The sequence below is a fragment of the Octopus bimaculoides genome, chromosome 19, assembly GCF_046866305.1.
Source record: "Octopus bimaculoides isolate indiv1 chromosome 19, ASM4686630v1, whole genome shotgun sequence".
In the NCBI taxonomy this organism is placed as follows: domain Eukaryota; kingdom Metazoa; phylum Mollusca; class Cephalopoda; order Octopoda; family Octopodidae; genus Octopus; species Octopus bimaculoides.
In genome coordinates this window covers 33,123,236-33,142,087 of record NC_142946.1, presented here as the reverse complement: position 1 = coordinate 33,142,087, position 18,852 = coordinate 33,123,236, and the positions used below count along the sequence as shown (strand labels likewise).

Below are 18,852 nucleotides of genomic sequence, written 5' to 3'. Positions count from 1 at the left end.
GGTTTTCTGATGATTTCAAAAGGACTCAGAATAAGACCCACTAGCCAGCTGAGTTTTGCAAATTGACTATTTCTATCCAATGAAACAGACTTTCATAGTTTATTATAAAAACATTAACCCTTTAGCATTTAGATTTCTTTGTCAAATGTAATGCTTATTTATTCACATACTTTGAATCGTTCATGCATTATCTCATAGCTTTGAGATTTCAATGGCATGTTTGTATATTTTTAGAATGACATTGTAGAATATGTACAAGAGGTTGGATCTGGTCAGTTTTAACATAAAACAGGTAGAATATTTGAGCTGGATATGGCTGGATTAAATGCTAAAAGAGTTAAACAATGGGATCAGCTCAAAATAGACTTTCTGTTCCTGCATATCACTGTCCTTAACATCATTTCTGGCCAATTGTAAGTAACATGTTCTTAATTTTGATAGTTTTTACAGGTTGGAATGCTGTGTTTCATTTGAGCCATTTTTACTTTACATAAAGAAGCATTTTCTTTGGTATTTGTCTCATAGTTGGCCAACATTATATTAGACTTCAAAATGTTAAATATATTTTATCACAGGTACTCTTAACCACATTCTAATAATCCTCCATGTTCACTTATCACACACTCTAATTCTTCATTATTTTATGTATGTTTGAGGTGCAGGTGTCAATTCTGTGGTCACATAGTTTTGGAAAAATCAAAACAAAATATAACCATAGGTTAGTGGATCACTACACTGAACATTTATCTGACTTCAGCCTAAACAACAACACATCATCAGTAGGGGACCACTTCAAGTCAGTAGTAAGCTGCACACAGTTTTCCCCATCTCTCAGTTTTTCCGTTTCTTACTATCAAAAAGAACACTGCCTCATCTTCTGCCTTGGCTGCTGTGTCCCTTTGAGAACGAATACAGACTGACCCTAACACAAACGGATACATAAACCTCACCTTAAAACTACAAACACATCAACAACCTACACACCTTCACACATTTGTGGTTAGTTCAGCTTGAACGGATATGGGGTTGACAACCTATTTCTGATGGTTTTGGTCTGCAGCGAGTACACACAATTAAATACTACTATGATTATAATCAACAAACCTAGTTATGTACATGCACGCACGCACACACAAGTATCTAACTCAGCATTGGTGGGGGGAGGAAGAATTAAGTGAATAGCCAAGAGATCACAGACAGAAAAAGAAAAGAAACAAATGTTCAAAGAAATCAGAAAAGCAAGAAATAATGAAATAAAGTTGTCATTGTAAGAATAAGTTTAAAAAGCTTTATCTTTGTGCTGTGGTAGTGGTACAGATTGGATGTGGTGGTAGCGGTAATGTTAAAAGTAATCTAACATTCAATGACAGTCCACCTAATCATTGTTACTTGTATTTTAGCATATAATAATTGTATTACTTGGCATTGTCAATTTTTTAATTGGAAAGCAATTACAATTGACTGATGAAGCAATAAAAACACTGAAACTTAGAAATATGGCTGTTTCTGGTCATGGAGATATATAAAAAAACAAAAAAAACATGGTTTAACCACAGTTTAGACTTTTCATGGGGAGGATAAAATTAATTTTGACTTAAATTACATACTTTTAAGTTTATCTTACATTTGTATGAATATACATGTGTGTGTGAGAGAGAATAATATTACATACCTGACTAGTGTAAGTGAAATATTGACAATGTCACAGGAAATGTGTCATGCCATAAAAGTATTATGTGATGGTACATTAACAACACCACCACCAACAAGGTAGTGATTTTGTTTCACAGCAGGAACTTGACACAGTAAATGAAGCACAGTTAGCGGCAATGATGATAATATTGATGACATGTTAGAAAGGTGTCACAGATATTTACAATTTAACTGATCCTTAAAGAATGGGACATCTACGAGATGTTGTGGCATTCATTTGGTAAATGTGTGCTACAGAAATCTGAGAAAAGTTGACTCTTTTATAAACATGTAGATTGGTCTATAGGCTAGTAGAACTAGTTCCTATGATATGAAAACGGTGGATTGTAGGAACGCTGTACATAACACCAGTTTCTATTGCATGAAAGAGGAGGGCTATATGCCAGTGTAACACCAGTTTCAATAAATAATATTGAGACGAAAAGTAAATCATTCCTACGGTAAGAATGTTCAGGTACCTTCATTCTTATGAAAAGTATCTTCAAGCACTCCACTATCTTGGCTGGTGTCATTTAGCAACAAGTAAACCTCAGCTGATCAAGCAGACCACAATGTATGGTATTCCAGCCATGACTATCTTGTCTTTTTAAGGATGTCTAGGAATAAATTCTTCAATGTATCTTCAAGACAATAGGGTGGGATTTGAGTGCGAATTTGCTACTATTTCTAGTAAGTTAAGCTTGTGAGTTTTGGAAACTAGCAGAAAATTAGGTGTGGTAGACATGACATAACAACAAGACTGATGTTATATAAAAAAAACAAGGTCATGAGGTCACAGTGATATATGTTACATGTACACATACACATTGTGTGGGGTTACCTGCCAAGCGGTATGTGAAGTAATGTATTAGTAACTGTATTAGTAGAAGGGGAGGTGGCACTCAAAATACATGACACTGGGAGTTGTGACAGTCAAGATAGTTATGATGATAATTATAGTGTATAACAATAGAGGGATGAAAAATGGGGAGACAGCAAGGATGTAGTGGGAGCTAGGGAGATATACATATAGTGGGAAGTAAGAATACAGTGTGTTATTTATGTGAAGAATATAACAATAGAGAAAAGTGGATGATATAATAGTATAATGTCTCCTAAATTTAAATATCCATTAAAATCCAAAGTTTAGCTGCCAAGTCATCAATATACTTTTACAGCTGTTAAAATATTCATTAAGATATTTTAGTAAATATGGAAAATCCAGAATATAGGGAAACTGGTGGTGGTAATAATTAATCAGTGTTGGTAATGATAAATCCACATAAGAATTATTAGTTAGACAAGCCTTTTAATAGATTCATCAATGTTACCTCAAATGGATTCAGTAGAAATAGTCACAGCTGATTGAAGTGATAGAATAATGAAATGTTGGTTGTAATACTTTATATTCGAATAGCACAGTGAAAGAGTAGCTTAATACTACAGGATGTGGTAAGAACAGGAATTTTTTTTAGCTGATAGTGTGGAGTTTAGGTCCTGCTATTAAGTGTCCCTTGGAATAGGGGTGATGAAGGCTTTACTGGCTTGCGTGACTTCCTTTAAACCAGCCACTCTTAACCTGATTTAATGGGTGGAGATGGGTGAAATTAGAGAATTACTATTTTTCTTAGTAAGCTTTTACTGGAATTTGTGTCTCCACTCAATAATAGACATTGACATCAAAGTTATTTATGACCTCTAGATTATAAAAATACTTGTTAAGGCCAACAATTGTTATCTAAAACTATGGTACCCTGAAAAACAGGAGCTTAATTCATGTGTTTAAATATATTTCTTAGAAAGTCATTTCATAGATTTCAGTTAAGTCTCACATAGTTCTTTCCATAGTAAAATGAGGATTAAGGATCTGAGATCTTGTTAGACTATGCAAAGGCAATGATACTTCAGGAGGGGACTTTGCAATAAACTTTGACATTGCCACACCATTTTTTATATATATATATATATACATATATATATATTGTATTTCGGGAGTCTTTTTTTTTTTTTGCACAAAATGTATTATATATTCATTCTTTACTCATTTATTACTGTTCTTATTCTAACTCATGTCTATTGCCTGGAAATCTTTCGTCACACATCTGTGACCTTCTCAGCGATACTTTCCGTCTTCACTTGTGCTCTTGCTCTGCTTAACAAAATGGAATAAGCAGAGCAAGAGCACACACAGAAAGTATTGCTGAAGAGGTCACAGATGTGTGATGAAAGATTTATGGACAGAGGACACAAGTCAAAATAAGAACAGTAACAAACAAGTGAAGACTGAATATATAGTGTGTGTGTGTGTGTTTATTTGGCAAAAAAAAAAAAAGACCATCCTGAAATACAACAATATCTGTTTCAACACAACTTCACATTAGGAATCTTGCATCACAAATTCATAAACACACATGCACACACACATGCATAAATACATTGATATGTATATGTGTGTGTGTGTGTATATATATATATATATATATATATATATATACAAACATATCCACATGTATATATGGACACACACAAAGAAACAACATTACTGAGAAACCTAGCTTCCAATATTGGCTTCATAAGATTTCATCAAAAGCAGAAAATATATTACATGATGTAATAACAGACTTGACTTGGTGTAATGGAAGGAGAAGAGATGTGAAGTAAATGTTCATTCCTAGACAAGCTATCTTTCTTGTTTGCAATAGGAACCTAACATTGGTGAAGCTGGGTGAATGTCCTATTGAAGCAGTCCTGTCGTACAGTGAGATATATTTTGGTTAGCTAGTTCTCTGAGACAATATAGAGACTAGTTGCAGAACTCCCTTGTGTTTATATCCCAGAACCAAACAGAGCATAGAATTTTAAACAAAATCAAATCAATAAACAAACTTCGTTTGGCAGTTAATTGTCAAATAATTCCATTAATGGCAGAATGAAGAAGTAAAAATAGGAATTCTAACTTGTGTCACATTACTTACATCTGTTACAGTGCAACTACAACTAGGTACCACAAATGCAACTGACTGTATAATTCAAACCTGTGTTAAACCCTTTACAACAGCATCACCACAACTTTGTGTATGTGTCACTAGAATGCTGTGGTGGTAGAATTCACCCTACTGTATTAATCAGAGCTAATGTATTTTGATTTCAGGAACCAGATAACTTGGTGAAGCTAGGACAACGATCTAGAATGAAAAGTTTGGTCCCCATCAAACAAATATTTGGTAATTAGGGATTCTACTAATTATGATGGTGGAAAATGAACAGAAAATGAATTCTATGAACAGTTGATGTGAAAGATTAGTGAGGTAAACGAAGGAGGACATCAAAGATCGAATTAATAGAACTAATAATATTGCCTTGTTTAATTAATGTTCGACAAATTATACAAATTATGAAGCAAAGTTCACAACAACAGTAAAGCTAACTAAATGAAACAAGTAATTTTGTAAATTGAAAAGCTCCAGCAAAATGTCAGTGAAAGGAAGGAAAAAATTTGAGGATTCTTTTTTTCTTTTTTGATGGCATCACTTGGCCAATTGTTTTGGAATTTCAAATGTCTTGAAACCATCTTAACAGATAATGCAGAGCGATACCACATCACTATGCATACACCAGCATATACACAGAATCACAAATCATGGCGTACACACATCAACATTTACATAGAACTGCAAATAACCGCATACATGCAACTACACACACACAAAACTACTCAAATGCAAAATTATACATACAAACAAAACTATACAGACACACATCATAAACATACTTGTACACATACATATGCAAGAAGCATTCAAGCATTATACACACACAAGCACAAAAGTTAACATACATACAAATAATATGGAAGGGAAAAACCAGAAAAACAAACTACATCAGTTTATTTTTTCTTCTTTCATTGAACTAATTAATAAATGAAGAGTGAGTGAAGCGAGGTGGAATATTCCTGGAGCAGAAATAGAGTAGATGTTGCTATGTTGTTATTAATGCTATTGTTGTTGTTATTGTTGTTGTGACACTTGCCTCAAACAATGGACTATGTTCATTAACAAGACGTTTAAAACACTACATTAATAATGATGATTTTGACTCTGACTTTAAATAATGATAAATAATAATAATGTTCTTAAAAATTGATTTTGAACATTTTTCAGAAATGCCATTAGAATCTATGTCATTTTGAAGGAGGTGAGGGGGGGGGGGGGGAAAGAAGTGGAAGAGATAAATAAAAATAAAGACTAAAGTGAAAAATTTTAAATGAAAGATAGTTTTACTGATGGTGATAAAAATATAAAGTTTCAAAGACAAAATATGAAATTGCACACACACACACACACCACCACCACCAACAACAACAACAACAACCAAAGAACTGATTTACAAATATAAGAATTTGTTTTATGAAATGAATTTCAAACTTGAACTGATGGAAATGGGTAAGATGATTGGTGTGTGTGTATGTGAGATTATTATTAACATCATATATAGTTGAACTTTTAACCTATATATATATATATATATATATATACACATGTATTAAAAGTTGAACTAATTGCACTTGAGAGCACAACTGGCCTGTATGTATGTAATTAAAAGTTCACTTTAAAACCACAGAATTTTTGTGATTGATTCCATTGCAAGAAGTGTGGCCTAACCAAAGTTCTTGCAATAGCTCCTGTCTTCAACCTTCATTTCAGGTTGATTGATGCCTTTGACTAGAATTTTGCAGACAGAAACTTTGCAGGAAACCACTGTATGTGTGTATTTACACACACACACACACACACACACAAAATTAGCTTGTTTGCCTATCTAGTAGAGTAGCATTATTTGAAAGTGCATAGTGACCAGTGGAGTGTAACAGTCTGGATGATACCATAATATATATATATATATATATATATATCAATCATGTTATATATATAACATCATTCTCTTTCTCTGCTCCCTTTCCCTTCAATCTTTCTGGTCATCATTAAATTCTCTAGACCCTCTTTCCTCACCACATGACCAAAATATCTCGGTTGCTTGGTCCTTATATTACGAAGCAGTTTCCTGTTTACTGTAGCCCAGGTCATCACTCCTTCATTTGACACTTTGTCCAATATTCTCTTTAAGAACCACACTTCACAACTCTCCGAGCACCTCCCCATTTTCGATGTTACAGACCATGCCACACTTCTATACATTAACACAAAGTAGACATAGCAGTTAGATATATGAATCTTGGTCTTGACACTAAGAATAAAGTTTCTCAAGACGTTATACAATTTAGAGAATGCAAATTTTGCCAGCACTATTTGTCTTTTGATTGAAGCCCTGATTAAACTATAAGTTGTTACTCAGGCAATCAACTATGAACCTGACTGCATCTTATAGCAGAAACAACTGTAAGCTAATGAAGTTAATAAGATAATCATTTTTTCCTTTGTCATCTCATTCTCTCATATTTTCTTTTACGCTTTGCTGATGCATATTGGCAACAAGCATATATGTATGTGTAAGTCTTGCTGATGAATATCAGTAAAACACTGAAACAATGTTGAAGAAAGAAACAGTGCTTTGACCTGTGCAGTGTCTGCTCTGCACAAAGTTGGCCAGACAATCTCTTGACATTTTCACCAGCAGAAATACAGAACACCAGTGAAAGATTCACTGGACAACTGCAAATAACTATATTGGTTTTGTATTTGGTTTGCAAGATTCTCAATGTGAATTAGTGGGTTGAAACAAATTTTATTGTGTCTTGGGAGGGTCATTACACCAATAACAACACATGCACAGGTACATTTCTACTTCTTTCATGTTAGTCAATTGGTTAAGTATCTATCCAACTAACTAATTGATCGTTTGTTTTATGTGCTGGTTATACAAATAATCAATTAGTTAGTTGCTTAGATATTTAACCAATTGACTAAAATAAAGAAGTGGAATTGAACCTGTGCATGCATCATTATTATTGGCGTAATGACTCTCCCAAGGCACAACAATAAATATATAAATAATAATGTGCGTGTGTGTGTTAGAATAATCCCCAAACCAATTACTGATATTTTGAATGCATTTAATACATCTGTTTCAAGTGGTAACATAACATCTTGTTGCTTAATTACCTCCTCTTCAATTCTTCCAAGTAAAATACCACCATATACATTTATTCTTTTATTTGTTTGTCATTTGACTGCGGCCATGCTGGAGCACCACCTTTAGTCTAGCAAATCGACCCTAGGACTTATTCTTTATAAGCCTTGTACTTATTCTAATGGTCTCTTTTGCTGAACCGCTAAGTTATGGGGATGTAAACACATCAGCATCAGTTGTCAAGCAATGTTGGGGGAACAAACAAACACACAAACATATACGTATAACAGGCTTCTTTCAGTTTCCACTCGCCCAAGGTGCCACACAGTGGGACTGAACCCGGAACTACACAGCCAGTATATACACACACAATCATATATACAGGTATTCAAAACAGTTGTATGAATATACACACTAACACCAGTCATGTGAATACTTAACGGAATAACAACCGAAATTGGAATATTAATCAAATAATAACCACAAAAATTGGATATTAAGGAGATTGTAATAGTGGTTGTGGTAGTAGTGGTGATAGTGGTAATAGCTGCAGTGGCCTTTTATATGTTTGTGGTAGGAACAATGATAGTGTCATTAAGTGTTGTGGAGATAGTGGTAGTCCAAACATGGCAAATAAATATATTGAATGATGGTGACTTCTGGATGATATGCGAGTTGTGGTCTCACAGAAGAGGGGTGAGGTGTACTGGAGTGAGAGAGTGAGTGAGTGTGTATGTGTTAGAGAGAGGGGGGGGGGGCATCTGAAAGTAAGACATGACAAATGTACACTGTGTAGGTATGTGAGTGTAGAAATGTGTTCATCTGTGGATATGTCTGAAGCTGTGTGTGTGTGTGTGTGTGTGTGTGCACTGAATGGTGGGGATGGTGTTCACCTCAACTGGAGCAGTCATTCATGTCTGAAGATACAGTAAAAGCCCAGCTAAATCACAGCTGGTTGTTTATAGAGGATGGATCAATCAATCAATTCTAAAGAAGATAGATACAATAAGTACCATACCCCACATCCTACTACAGCCTGTAACTGCAGAGGTGTTTATGGTAGTGGCAGTGGCTGTGGCAAAAGGAGGAAGATGGACAGGGATGGTGGTGTTAGACAGGTGGAGAAGTAAAAAGCTGCACAATTGTAGGAGGAGGAAAGAGAAAGAGAGAAAACAAAAACTGTGACAGAGGGGGAACAGAGACAACAAAAGGAGGGGGAGGGACAATATTTCATTCTATAATGCTTCAAATGTCATTTAGTTAAATTGGTTGATTCAGTGTATATAGTTAATAAAATATGTAGACAGCAAGGGTTGAAGAATGAATGCTACTACAACACAGGAGCAAGGCAAAGAGAGAGAGAGAGAGAGAGATAGAGAGAGAAAGAGAGACCAAGTCAGACAACAATGGAACCTACAATACAATTAGTCACTACTCAATACAGAATTGCACTTGTTAACTCAGTTGTTTTTCAATTGGTTGGTTGTTTGGTTGGTTACAATGTGCTGCTGTATTCCAAATAAAAGACTAAAAGACCAAATAACTGTAGATAGGTACCATAGAGAAGTACAGTTCACCACCAGTCAGAAAAATGCGGTCCACAACAAGAAAGCCTCTACAGAGTTATTCCACCTACTAGAAACAACAGCCAAATCTTTCTCAGAAGGATATAGTAGATAATGTAGCTTTGGACAAATCAAAAAGAGTACATGAAGTGCTATCAGAGCATATCCTCAAGAACATAAAACAATATAATTCAATACAATATCTTTATTTTATAAGAACATTTAAATACAAACAAACAGGAAGGAAGAGAGATAAGAAAGGAAAAAAGAGAAAAGGGGACAAATTGATGATGGAGGAGTAAAGCAACAGATAGTGGCAGATGTGGGGGGTGATGGTCCACATATCCCAGAACAAATAGTATGGTCAGCAATACTCATGATAATGGCCACAATGTCGTTGCTGCAGAGAATAGCCAGGGACCCTACCTGCAGCAGCCATTCCACCTTGTGAGGCTTGTTTCTCCGATGGACTGCCATTATCTCTGTTTTGTAGAGGAAAGTAGTAGTATGGGGTTCCAGAACACCTGACATCTCAACAGTGACTGGTACAAAACTGATAGCAGCTGGTCAGCCAGGCCATTATACTTATTGACTTTTCTCTCCTCTGCATTACAGGCAGTAACACCTGGGTTTGCAGCCAATGCTGCAAGGTTAAGACATTATCTAACACACAAGCAATTATACCATCCAGCATTTAGTCTGTACAGTAGCATCCACCACTGTCACTCTACTCATTCTTCTGTTCACCATCACTGTGTTGTCCGTCACCCTACTGAGTCTTCAGTTCAACACAACCATTCTGCCAGTTACTCTACCAGTTCTACCATCCACTGCCCTTACACACAACCAAAATTAATTATAGACCACAAAGATTTAACAACTCAAAAAGAAAAACAAAATTTTTAAAATTAACTATACATGATTCATTTCATTTTCCAATCATTAAATATATTTTCACTGATGTAATTGTCTATTTATTAACATAGTTCATTTATTGATTCCTAGAACAGAATCTGTCAGTAATTACTGGATACTTTCAGGTTATTTCTCACATTTATTGTAATCAGAAATGTTCTAGAAGAACATGATATTTAATGATAGACACCGCTTTATGCAATCAGATTCTGTTTCGGTCTTTATTCTCCTTCACTAACCCATAACTTCTTGTGTACACCACACACAGATGCATATATACACACAAATACAGATGCATATGTACACACACAAATACACATGTATACATACACACATACATATATAGAGGGGATGAGTGAGAGTATGTTTGTGTCTCTTTGTCTTGACATCCTGCTGTAGTTGTAAATGTGAGTCAGTCAAATAAGCAATATCATTAGTTTTCAATAATCTATGAGAACTTGTCATGGGGAAATATTACTTTGCTCGGAAACGTGAGGGTTGGTGACAGGAAGGGCATCTGGCTGTAGAAAATCAGCCCCCAAAAAGCTCCATCTGACTCATGCAAGCATGGAAAAGTGGACATTAAAATGGTAATTATGATGCACATACACACACACACACACACATCTTGCACATAGACGTAAATACATACCTACACACAGACATACAATCATATAGACACACAAACACAAACATTTTAGTTGATTGTCTTACATTGTTACAAAATTCATACGTGCATATCTATATCTATCTATTTATCCATCTATCCCTCTATTATCTTGCAACAACTTAATGTAAGTCAATCAACATGAGCATTGATTTATTTCATGGAATATTCAATGGCCCAATATTTTTTCAGAGCAGGAAATTATCAAGACAGCTGTCTTAGAATGTCTTCAATAAAGATCCAGTTAGAAGCCCTCATTCTATTAAAATCTGTATTTCATTCTGCAGTGTCTCCACACCCTACTGACTGCATGCTATATATTTACAGCAAGGTTGACTAAGCCAAGAAACATTAACCCTTTTATCAAAATTTCAGGTTATGTTCCAAACACCAGCTTAATTATGACAAAACTATTTCATTAATTCTTCATTTTCCAGATTTATTGAAATAAAAGCAGTCTATTTTAAAAGAAATATGGAAACAAAAAGCTTAAGTTTCTCCTTAAAGACAGCACACAGTACTGATAACTGAATATGAACCTTTAACTTTTTGACCAAATGTGGTTCTCATAAGGAAGCTATTGAGTAAAACTCAAGTTTTGAGGATTTTTGACAATAACAACTTCTTGCACTCTCAGGTTTAATATCTAAGAATGTTTTTAGGAAAAAAAAAAAATAGCTGAAACATTAGTTTAATAAAGATAAGTCTGAGATTAATGAATTGTAAATGATGCCTTGCGCTTGATGAATACTTTGTGAAGGTTCGGTTTGTTATGGCAGTTAACATTTATTCTGATCAATGTTGATCAGTGCAGCTTATAGAGAAACAGTATCGATTTACCAGTAAGAAGTAAATGGATTAGACATAAACTGATGTAATACAACTTACACTCACTAGAAGATTTAATTCAAGTGTACAGGTTCAAGTACAATCCATTAATCTGAAATCTTTGTTTTTGCTGTTTGACTAAATATTCTAAATATACGTTCGGGTCATTGGCTCCAGTGGCACGAATTGATTTTCAATTGTTAGTTCACCTGTACACATACTAATCAAAGGAACACGAAGATCCAAGATTAACAATACCAATTCCACAGTCACAAACTGTCTACCACAAAAGCGTTCTAATAGATTACAAACTGATATGCTACCTTCTCTAATATAAAATTGAAAGATGTAATGTAAGAATACAAGAAATAGAATACAGAGAGGAAGCCACAAGTCAGAAGCAGAATAATGTTGTTAATAATATAACACTAGAGTAGAATATGTGGGTTCAATTCTCATCTACTCTTTATACTAATTTTTTTGTTCAAACACACACACAAAGATGCCAAAATTGTAGAGGCAGAAGACTGAAAACCAGTGTGGTAATGTACTCTGTAATAATAATAATAATAATACAAATATAAAAAAAATGAAGATGTTTCACACACACACACACACAAACTAGATATGAACATTATCGTTCTAAATTCTGTTGGTATGCTGGGCAAATTCCATAAGTGAATGAGGCTTTGTATAGTTAGGAATTTATTTATTTTTCATATTTTTATTGAATTGGTCTGGAGGAAAGGACGTAAAGAATTAAATCAAAACACTGTCCCACCTACCCATCTACACAGACAGACAAACCTACAAATAAAAAGACAAAAGTGAAGGATGGATGATGGTGAGTGGGTGGGGGTCTGTGGGAGTAATGGAATGCTGTTTCATGACTAAAATGTGATTGTATCAATTATGATAGATGAATTTATGAAAAACCAAAAAGTTAATTAGGATTAATGATATAATGGTAGCGATTAAACTGGATTACAACAATAATGGATATTGAAGAAAAGACAAGATAAATCAGATTAGCTGCAGTGAGAAGTGAACAGCTGTTATGAACAGACAGTGAAATAGCTGTAGTGTTGCTTATAATATTGTATGGGTGGGGAAGGAGAGGCTGCATGTGTAAGGGTGTATGTGAATGTGTGTGTGTGTGCTTATGCATGCATATTAATGTGTAGGTGTGTGTGTGGGGGTGTATGTAGGTGTGTGTGTGTGTGGGAGGGTGTATGTAGGTGTAAGCTTTGGCTGCTTATGTTCAGATAGTCTCTGGTACTTGCAGTTGTTGTTTAGCCCCAGGTCAACCAGACCTCTAGTCAAAAAAATATTCCAGACATGACTACCCAGTCTTTAACTAAGACTACATTATTTGACATATGACCTTCTAGTTTTAAAGATGGTGCTTGTGAACTTGAGAGATTTAGTTACTATTTCTATGAGGTTGAGCAGTACTGTAGAAACTCTCCTTTTAGCTTGTTGACAACAGCAGCATAAACTTTGGTGGCTACACAGTTAAAACCTCTCCCTATTTGGGTGGTGGGATATTTACTAAATAGAATAAGTCAGTCACAGTCTATTAAATTGACCATCACAACCACCACTACTTTCAAGTAAGTAATATGTGACCAACATCCCAATGGACTGGCTAGTGGTATCATTTACCTTATCAGAATGAACTTGGGAAAGAAGCTTGTAGCTCCATTCCTCATCTATATTGCATGGATAAGTGCCAATACAGACTACTTAACTATTTCATTTACAGGATGAACAATATGATTAGCAATGGGTGAGTGAATGAAAAGGACTGTAGGGTAAGGCAAGCATTGTAGCAGCTTCATACGAGACATACCAGGACTACAGATCTGACTAAAATGGCAGAGAGTAAAACCAATGACATTTATGAGGACTATTAAAGTGATGAAGACTAGGTTTTTAAACTTGGGTGAGCTTCTGAATGAGCAGAAATATAACAGTATAGAGCAGCTGTGACTATTCTTTAGTTCAGGAAGTGTACCTAGTTTAATGTCTCTTCCTTTTTAAAGATGCTAGGGTACAATTGGAATAAGATTTGGCTGCTGTTTCTAACAGGTTGTGCAACCATGGAGAGGCCTCCTCGGTGGTATGTGAAGAAATGTTGTAGGTATTAATTAGTGTAAATAAGAATAACGAAAAAGAATTTCAGCAGACTTTGCAAAGGTACAATAACACAAGTATATCCTTCAATTTTTTTGCAAGGCCAATATTGGTACCGGACTTTGAAAGAGAGAATGAGCTCTATATATCCCATGACTATTGAGACTTGTTCACACCTACAATCATTAGTGTACTGAATTATACATCCTTATTATATGTTCTTACTGACATAGCTATTAATAGACTGAGTTATATACACGGATTATAAATTTTAGTTCATATTGTCATTACTGTACTTGACTACATCTCTTTAGTACAGGTTGTAGTTCACTTACAGTTAGTGGTATACTGAGTTATATACAGCCTCATTATAGGTCCTAGTTCATAGATATTGGTATACTGAGCTATGCATCCTGACTATAATCCTAGTTCATATCTACAGTTACTGGTGCCCTGAGCTATACACCCTAACTATTGGTCCTAGCTAATATCTACAGTTATTGGCAACCCGAGCTATATGCCCCGACTAATGGTTCTAGCTTTCACTGATAGTTATCGGTATATTGAGCTATACACTGAGACTGTATCCTAGTTAATACCAGTTATCAGTGATACACTTTGACTCTTAACAATCTGTTTATGCAGTAAGCTAGAAATACTGAAATTCTCAAGTAAATACAATACAGTATTCTACAGATTATATCAATTAGTGGAATAGTTTAAGATGTGCTAAACATTCCAGGAATTCTCTATCTGAATCTACTCCAAATACATAAATATGCCTGTGCACACGTAAACACAGATAGGTAAACACCAAGGCCTTGTACTACGTAAACCTCAACAGAAATATATACTCACTTATAGATATATAAATACACACATACAGAGACATACACAATTATGCATATACATATATTTATAGATATATACGTGTGTATATAAATGCATTCTCTTTAAAAAAGAAACAATAATGATCATTGTGGAGAAGCCTCGAAGTGATCATTGAACCTGCTAGAAACAGTAGCCAAACTTTCTTAAATCTAATTCTTGACACTTTCTAACTCAGTGGTTCTCAACGGGGGGTCCATATAAGATTTTGTTGTTAAAATTTATCTACAATAAATTGGTTATACTTCTACAACACACAAAATATTAAAAAATTTTTTAATACAATTCCTAATAATATGGCTAGGAGGGTCCATCTGAGTAAAATAGGAATCAACGAGGTCCTTAGGTAAAAAATGATAAAGAAACACTGCTCTAGCATGAAAACTAAATAGAAATTGCTTTGTTTTGGCCAAGACATCATTGTAATTGTTCTAATAACATCAACCAATGTGTTCTAATGTTGTGTTTCTACAATGTGTAAGATCAATTTTTATTTATTTAACCCTGTATATTACTGGTACAGCATAATCATCAGTATTGTATTGAACTTTTCCTTATTGACATAGGTTGGATGATTTTTGTGAGACAGTGCTTTATGGCCTGTGGATGCCCTTTCAGTCACCACTTACAGCATGCAAGGATGTGACATACCTAGTCTAAAACAACAATACACACAGTAACTGTATATTGCAGGTATTTATTTTAGAGAAATCTCTTATGATAAAAGCAAAACTAACTCCTATAGGATTAAAACTTGAAACAGTGAGACACGAAACCAGAGACAATGTGTGTTTGTAAAAACACACCCTAACACATACATAGATTCCTACACAAATGGTTGAGCCTACAGAAAGCCAGTTGAGGTTACTTACTTGAATGTCATAGTATGGGAAGGGCTACATAAATGACATGAAATGTAATCAGTATCTCAGGTGTAGAGAGTGGTATGTGTAACAAAGGGTAGGGAGAAATGTGAGCTTTAACCTTCTAGTGTTTAAACCGACCATATGAGGCCCAAACATTCTACCTATTTTATGATCAAACAGGCCACATCTGGCCTCTCACACCTACCCTGCAACAATATTCTAAAATTAAACAATCACATCATCAAAAACTGTTTACAAATGGATGTGTGTGGTGCTGTGTTGTCATGGATGGTACACTGTTACAGTTTACAAGGAGGAGGGGTTATAGTGGAATGTAACAGTGTGATGGAATCAATGATGACAAGTGTTACTGTTTATAGGCAAAAGATGGTGGAGTGTAATGGATGATAAATGCAGCTATTGGAAGGTGTGAATATCCAAACTTCACAGATTTCTGCTGAAATATTGACCAAAAGAATCCCTAGGAACATGAACTTGGTTTACATATAACCACTCATATTATTTCTACTGTCACCAATTATCATACACTGGCATAAGGATTGCCAAGGAAGACTTAGCAGTTGGGTCAATCTACAACACACACACACACCATTGCTAGGTCAACAACAGCTTGTCTATTACTGTGGTACAACACCCTCTGCAGTTATTTAAATAGCAAGTGTTGATTTGACAAGAGTGACTACTGTGTACTGAAGAATGGCAGCAATGATGGGTGGTACCAAATATGCCTTCATATTCTAAATATTGTTTGTGATTTAAGTTTCCAATGGAAACTAGAGAGGAACAGAAAGAAAGAAGCACAACAGAAGAAACATTTCATGTCAGATTTAATCAGTTGAAAAGTCAACCATATTAATGAAACAATGTGTGTGTGTGTGTGTTGGGAGGGGGGGGGGAGAAAAAGGGAATGAAAGAGAGAGAGCATGAGCAGATGTAAGGATGTGTTATGTATGTTTAAGGAATGAGTTATTGATGTGAGTAAAGTAGATTATCAGGATGAGAGTTAGTTGTGAACTTTAAAATGTTCTAACTCTCATGAAATGGTGTCAGAGTACTTTAAAATACATAATCCAGAATAGGTTTTAATACCAGAAATTAGAAAACGGAGATTGAAAATATAATGAAATTAAGAAGAAAACTAAGCGTAAGTTATAAAAATAAAATATGATATAAATATGTGTGTGTGAACACACAAGCATATGTAAAATGTCCCATTACTTAAACTGACACACAAACAAATTTGTGTTTGAAATCGAGTATATCAAATTGTGTAACAATGTAAGAGTTTTAAAATATATACAAATATACATCTTATATAGTGAAAACATCTAAAACAGAACTCACTACACTGGGTCAAATGTTTAAATATATTTACTATATGGGCACAGGCATGGTTGTGTGATAAGATGCTCGCTTCCCAAACATGGTGTTTGAATTTATCACTAGTGATGGTGATGTTATGCCTCCATTCATCTTCCCACATGGCCTAAGACTCAACATGGAGGCCTACATCAAGTGCCTGTAGGAGGTAGTGCTGTCCTGGGTCAACAGGGTGACTGCTGGAAGACCCTATGTCTGGCAACAGGACTCTGCACCATGCCACACAAGCAGGAGAACCCAGTCTGGCTGGCAGACAATTTCTGCGACCACATCACCCATCTAACTCCCCAGACTGCAACCCCTTAATTATTATGTGTGGGGCGCAGTCGAGTGAGAGACCAACAAAACTCCTTGTAACACCAAAGATAACCAAAGATGAACTGAAAGCAAGGGTTATGGCAGTATTCACCAACTTAAACAAGGAGCCTGTCTAGAAGGGTTGCAGGAGATTCTGAAGTCATCTGGACACTGTGGTTGATGCCAATGGCGATTTTATTGAATAAATTTACTCTTTAGTATTTCAAGATATTTTTATGTAATTTTGGTAAATGTTAAAATGAGATGTCACTGTTATTTTCATTTTTGCATAATTTAGATGACAGTTTATTCACTGCACCCTGTATATATCTTTTATCTGTTTCAGTCATTAGACTGTGGCCATGCTGGGGCACCACCTCAAAGAACTTTTAGTTGAATGATTTGACTCCTGTACTTATTTTAAGCCTGGTATTTATTCTATCGGCCTCTTTTTGTTGAACTGTTAAGGCACAGGAACATAAACAAACCAACACCAGTTGTCAAGCTGTGGTGGGGAACAAAAACAACCACAAAGACACATTCATGTTGTTGGGAAGTAAGCTTCTTACCACACAGCCACACCTGCATCTATCTATATATTTATATATATATATATATATATATATATATATATCGTCAATGTTTCCTATAGCCGAAAAAGAAGCACACTCTAAAGCATAGAGCAGTAATGTATTTCTATGCTGTTATGTACATGCCCAGTCATAGAGTGACCAATGGTTTCGTATCTATAAAGCACTTAGCCTTATAAATGACTCATCAAACTGTCCGAGTCCAAAGATCTAAGCAATATGGATGTGAAACCATTGGTTGCTCTATGACCGGGTCATATACTTAACTGCATATATATACATATATATATATATATATATATATATATATATATATATATATATAAAAGAATATATTGTAACTATGCTCTAAAATGCTTTAAGGAACCACTTACAGAGGGAGAGAGGAGGTGGTGTTAGGGTTCAGCTATAGAAGAAACATGGTTTGAGTCTACCATGCAGCTTTCAGCCAAGGATTCTATATTTCAACTCAATGTATTACATGCTATTATTTTTAGCTAAATTTGATTTGAGACAGATTGTTGATAATATAGAATTAGCCATATATTTCTTGAAGTTTCTACATGTGTTTATACCCACGCTAGGGTTAAAGTGAAAATATTACATAAAAATGCCTAACATTTTTATTAACTGACATAAGTTGTTTAAATTAAACATGTTGGTAGAGTAATTCTTCTTCTATAGAAAGGTACTCCTCAACAGTCTCCATCTGTGTGTGTATACATACACATCTATGTATGTGCGTGTGTATACACACACACGAGAGCAGAACAAAACAAAGGATTTATCACTTTATCATAAATTATGTAATCTTTACACGTTTCACTAGTGTATACCAATATGTTGCGTCATTCTTACAGACAATTGCATAATTACCTTGAAATACCAGATCTTCAGAAGAAAATAGTAATTTAATCAAT

At 34.9% G+C, this 18,852-nt stretch overlaps 1 protein-coding gene across 1 annotated transcript in view; it reads right to left on the bottom strand.

The window, feature by feature from the left end:
- Nucleotides 1-18,852, bottom strand: part of LOC106876507 (disks large homolog 1) — a 750,485-nt gene that overhangs the window by 59,381 nt on the left and 672,252 nt on the right. The gene's annotated exons all lie outside the window — the stretch shown is intronic.